Genomic DNA, 6,366 nt, shown 5'->3' with positions numbered 1-6,366 from the left:
GGGATGGTTGCCAAGTTTTATCAAAATTCCCAACCAATTCAAAAACTACATAAAAAGACTTGACTTGAAAATATTCCAAAATGTTCAAGCATAGTAGAAGACAGGACTCTTTTTCAGGAGAAACAGTCTTGGACATGTCTGATTTTCAGTATCTAGCTGCAATTCACATTACATGCAGAACTTGGCAACAGTGGTTTTGGAACTTTAAAAAAGAGCTACTTTTTCATTACTAATGAGAATTAGATTTTAGCCTACTGCCTGAGCTCTAAATGATAACTATATTGCTACCATATTTTTGTACAAACAGAATAAATATGCTTTCATTAATTGAGCTGTTGCTCCAGGTAGCTCGCACACCATGCATTGTGCACAGAGCTCTCAACAGAATTCATAATTTAATATTGTATTTTGAACATCTCATCTCATTATCTCTAGCCGCTTTATCCTTCTACAGGGTCGCAGGCAAGCTGGAGCCCATCCCAGCTGACTACGGGCAAAAGGCGGGGTACACCCTGGACAAGTCGCCAGGTCATCACAGGGCTGACACATAGACACAGACAACCATTCACACTTACGGTCAATTTAGAGTCACCAGTTAACCTAACCTGCATGTCTTTGGACTGTGGGGGAAACCGGAGCACCCAGAGGAAACCCACGCGGACACGGGGAGAACATGCAAACTCCACACACAAAGGCCCTCGCCGGCCCTGGGGCTCGAACCCAGGACCTTCTTGCTGTGAGGCGACAGCGCTAACCACTACACCACCGTGCCGCCCTATTTTGAACATATTTAAGATATTGTAAAACATGTACATTAATTGTGCATATTTGTAGTCATTCATAAATACTAATTATCCAGCTTTATTACAATAAATTGCTTTCAAAAATTCATATGGTCATTATAATGAAATGCTGCTTAAAGGATCTAACCCATTTTGACTCATATAGGACTGTAAGTGCGCCCCAGTTTTATACTAGACTCTGACAGCATGTCCCACAAACTTTTCAGATTTTTCTGCAATGTAACAAACCCAAAAAATGGCACTGGGTTACACCCATAATATGCATGTTAGGGTTTTGCTGGGATTCAAACCCGGGTCACTGGTGTGATAATCCAGCAAACCCCCACTAGGCCACCAGGGGGATGACGCAAGTGCAGAGGCGTGAGGCAAAAGTAGAGTATCAAAAAACAGTTTATTTACACCATGTACAATATTTACAATCCAATGAAAAAAAAAAAAAGAAAATCCAAAAGCTCAGAAGATAAAAATAAAAATATCCAAAAGGTGCAAAGTCCAAAAACAAAAGGAAAGGCAAAATGCTGAACGCTCAGAAGATCCGAAAACACAGTAAATACTTAGGTCTAAAAAGCAAAGTGCAAAACCAAAAAGACAACGAACACGGTAAAGAGGAAACTGGAGCTAACCATAACAACACAACATAGGAAAAAGACTCCGTGACAAGGGAACAAACAGAGGGGTATTTATACACACAATAAATGGGAAACAGGTGACACTAATGAAGACAATCAGGCAATCAACACAAACACAAGACACAGGAACAGTGGCGGCCTCTAGAGGCCAAAACAAACATGACATGAAAAGGAAATAACAGCGGCCTCTAGAGGCCAAAACAGTCCCAGTCCTAACAATGCATCCTGACACTAGTTCAGCAGGGCATCATGCGCACACACACACAGGCAGATTTTTCACTTTATACTTATACGATTATTTGACTAAGATTTTGATACAGAACCTATTTATTTAAAAATAATTTTCTGTTCTTTTTCCACCCTTGCACTTTAGGCAATTCATGAAACTTAATAAGCAATATGATCATAGGTGTACCCAAATATAGCTCAAGGGTTAGAATGGAACTAAGATATAAGACATGGATAAGATATAACAGATCCAAGGACTCTTATTTATCAATGTTATATTTGTTCAATTCTCTCCCTGAAAAAAAAAAAGAATGAATGGGCTTAATCCATAAGTTTTGAAGGAAGCTGCACTGACATTTCAGAATGTAATGACTGATGGAACAGACAGAAAAACTTTTTTTTCTAATCTTCACGTATTAACTTGGCTTATGGTGCATAAATACACTGGATGAATACAGTAGAAATATATCCATCTATTCAGAAGAAACAAACTAACAATTTTTGTAAATAAAGCTACTGTTAAAACTGTAACATATCAGTAAATGTTATGTTATGCTACTGTTCATTTCATTACTTTAAGTACTATAAATAGATAAATGCTGTGCTATGTAATACTCAACAACCCTTGGATGTATAAACAAAACAAAAAAGAAATTAAACATATTTACACATTGTTGGCAACAAATTATACTAACTTTCATAAGCACATTAATTAAATACATGAAACATTGAATGAGAAGTTGATAATTAATAGATAATACATGACAGATCATCTGTAGTCATGATTACAATCTACATACTAATTTCCTGCACCCTTGAATATATTCCTTTATTACTAAATGAACTGCAATACATTTGAACATGTTTTAAAAATAATTTCAGTTTCAAAGAATCAGTAAGATGTATAGCTTTCTAATACAACCCTGATTCCAAAAAAGTTGGAACAAAGTACAAATTGTAAATAAAAATGGAATGCAATGATGTGGAAGTTTCAAAATTCCATATTTTATTCAGAATAGAACATAGATGGCATATCAAATGTTTAAACTGAGAAAATGTATCATTTAAAGAGAAAAATTAGGTGATTTTAAATTTCATGACAACAACACATCTCAAAAAAGTTGGGACAAGGCCATGTTTACCACTGTGAGACAACCCCTTTTCTCTTTACAACAGTCTGTAAACGTCTGGGGACTGAGGAGACAAGTTGCTCAAGTTTAGGGATAGGAATGTTAACCCATTCTTGTATAATGTAGGATTCTAGTTGCTCAACTGTCTTAGGTCTTTTTTTTGTCATATCTTCCATTTTATGATGCGCCAAATGTTTTCTATGGGCGAAAGATCTGGACTGGAGGCTGGCCAGTTCAGTACCCTGGACCCTTCTTCTACACAGCCATAATGCTGTAATTGATGCAGTATGTGGTTTGGCATTGTCATGTTGGAAAATGCAAGGTCTTCCCTGAAAGAGACATCATCTGGATGGGAGCATATGTTGCTCTAGAACCTGGATATACCTTTCAGTATTGATGGTGTCTTTCCAGATGTGTAAGCTGCCCATGCCACACGCACTAATGCAACCCCATACCATCAGAGATGCAGGCTTCTGAACTGAGCGCTGATAACAACTTGGGTTGTCCTTCTCCTCTTTAGTCCGAATGACACAGCTTCCCTGATTTCCATAAAGAACTTCAAATTTTGATTCGTCTGACCACAGAACAGTTTTCCACTTTGCCACAGTCCATTTTAAATGAGCCTTGGCCCAGAGAAGACGTCTGCACTTCTGGATCATGTTTAGATATGGCTTCTTCTTTGAACTATAGAATTTTAGCTGGCAACGGCGGATGGCATGGCGAGTTGTGTTCACAGATAATGTTCTCTGGAAATATTCCTGAGTCCATTTTGTGATTTCCAATACAGAAGCATGCCTGTATGTGATGCAGTGCCGTCTAAGGGCCCGAAGATCACGGGCACCCAGTATGGTTTTCCGGCCTTGACCCTTACGCACAGAGATTCTTCCAGATTCTCTGAATCTTTTGATGATATTATGCACTGTAGATGATGATATGTTCAAACTCTTTGCAATTTTACACTGTCGAACTCCTTTCTGATATTGCTCCACTATTTGTCGGCGCAGAATTAGGGGAATTGGTGATCCTCTTCCCATCTTTACTTCTGAGAGCCGATGCCACTCCAAGATGCTCTTTTTATACCCAGTCATGTTAATGACCTATTGCCAATTGACCTAATGAGTTGCAATTTGGTCCTCCAGCTGTTCCTTTTTTGTACCTTTAACTTTTCCAGCCTCTTATTGCCCCTGTCCCAACTTTTTTGAGATGTGTTGCTGTCATGAAATTTCAAATGAGCCAGTATTTGGCATGAAATTTCAAAATGTCTCACTTTCGACATTTGATATGTTGTCTATGTTCTATTGTGAATACAATATCAGTTTTTGAGATTTGTAAATTATTGCATTCCATTTTTATTTACAATTTGTACTTTGTCCCAACTTTTTTGGAATCAGGGTTGTAAATTAAATTCTGGATATATGATAAGAAAACATTTCTAAATATTGAGATAATGTATTTGTAACATTAAAGGCTAGTTTTTAGTTGGCCTTGGTCCACCATGAGTAATGTGTGCTCTGCTTGCTATGGACTGCGGTGTGCTTGTTGCTCTTGCCAACATCTTGGGTTGCCCAGCACTCCGTGCAGTGATGTCTCTGTGCTTACATTCAGTGCGTTTACATGCACATAGAGAAAATCGAATTTCTGCCGTTGCTCGACTGAAATTGAAGCTCTAAATGGCATGTAAACACCTTAGCTCGGCTGAAATTGAACCGAACTTGATTTCTCGCAATCGAGCTACACGACCTAGATTATGCGATTGTAGCCGAGCTACTTAGTGCATGTAAACTCTATCGAGCTACGGAGTCGAGCCGCTTACTTCAGCACTGCCCCTTCCGGAAGTGACAAGTGACGAGACCAAAAGCGGGAAAAACAACAGCCTCGGTCGGCATGACAACGGCATGAATCTTTTCTTTTTGTGGCATTGTTTGCACTGTTAAAATTTAGCTCACTTACTGTATCACCAAATACATCTGTACAGCTGTTGCATAGCTGTGAATTGTGTACATAAACAAGTCACTGTATGTGTGTGTGTGTGTATGTGTGTGTGTGTATGTCCAACATCTGAAGAATGTCAATAAAAACAAAACAATTGAACTTTTTGTGTGTTTATTAAGACATAAGTTAAATTGTAAGCAAAAAAAAATTTTTTTTTGTAAGCAAAAAATGGACTTTAGAAAAAAATTATTGTGCAAAATAAGTTGTCTTACAAAACAGTGGTCTGCGCCGGACAGTTTGTAGCCGTACAGTCTGTTAGAGCAAGCCTAACAGCTTGAACACGGAACTGCCAGTGTTGCCAGATTGGGGGGTTTTAAGTGCATTTTGGCGGATTTGAACATGTTTTGGGCTGGAATACGTCAGCAGTATCTGGCAACGCTATAGCTCTTCTTCATGACGACAACCGGAAGTGTACCAACACGATGGGGCGTGTAGCGCCACCTGTGGCTCAGGTGCACAATGCACCTTGCACAATAGCCCGATTTCACTTGTGCATGTAGGATTGGATTTCTCTGGCACCCCTGCTGGGACCCTTTGCTCGATTACCAACAGTAGCTCGATTTGGATGTGCATGTAAACGTACTGAGTGTGGATCCATGTTGCAGTGTTTGGAGCACTATTGCACAGTGACATTGCAGCCGCTGTACAGGCAGAGTGGGACATATGTGTGCATCTTTCAATGGGACTGTGAGCAGCTATGCCACTAGAGTTACATACTGACAACTTTTGGAGGAGTTTTCCTTTATTTCCCCTGTTTGTTTTTGTAACTGTAAAGTGAGCTTGTGAGAAAGGCACTATATAAATTAAACTTTATTATTATTATTATTATTATTATTATTATTATTATTAAGCGTAGAAAGATTTATAATTATAGCTATATGCAGTTGTAAAAACTTGTTCTCAAATGTGTGTAAGACATAAATCCAATAGTTATAGAGCTATCTGCAGTATCTAAACTAAAGTAAAATCTGATTTTATTTGTTTCTAAACATTTGTATTCTATCAATAAATGTATCTCAATTTCCTGTGCATGTTAATGTAATATTAATTGAATACAAACTTATCTTTCCATGATGTATGACCATGCATACTCCAAATCATTTTTTAACAGAACTAACAAATGTATTTCCTCTCTTCTCTGTCACTCTTTATGTCAATATTTTAGTGGTAGTGAAATAAACATGGAGTGTAAGAAACATGTTTTGTCAACAAGTCTGTACAATTCACAGTTAAAAATACTAACACTCAATCATTAAAAAATGCACATCAGTAAAGATTAGCCAAGATTGGAGCTCTAGTGGTTAAGTGGATAAAGTACAACAACATTGGCATGGTTTTTGCTCCTTGAACCTGATTTCCCTTTTCACCCATATACTCAAGGGACATTCAGCTCATACTGTGGTGGGTTTCCCAAAAGCCTCTTAATGCTAAGAGCATCTTAACTAGGAGAGAGAGTGTTCATTGTGATGCTCGGTCTACCATTTAATGATGGTCTTTGTGTTACGATGCTTTCGGGAAACCCACCACTGATTTGCTGCAGCCAAGTGCCTTCAGTATCCTGTTGTTCCTTCTGAATGTCTTTTG

The sequence above is a fragment of the Neoarius graeffei genome, chromosome 5 (genome assembly GCF_027579695.1).
Source record: "Neoarius graeffei isolate fNeoGra1 chromosome 5, fNeoGra1.pri, whole genome shotgun sequence".
NCBI lineage: Eukaryota > Metazoa > Chordata > Actinopteri > Siluriformes > Ariidae > Neoarius > Neoarius graeffei.
Note: the sequence above shows the minus strand (reverse complement) of the source record.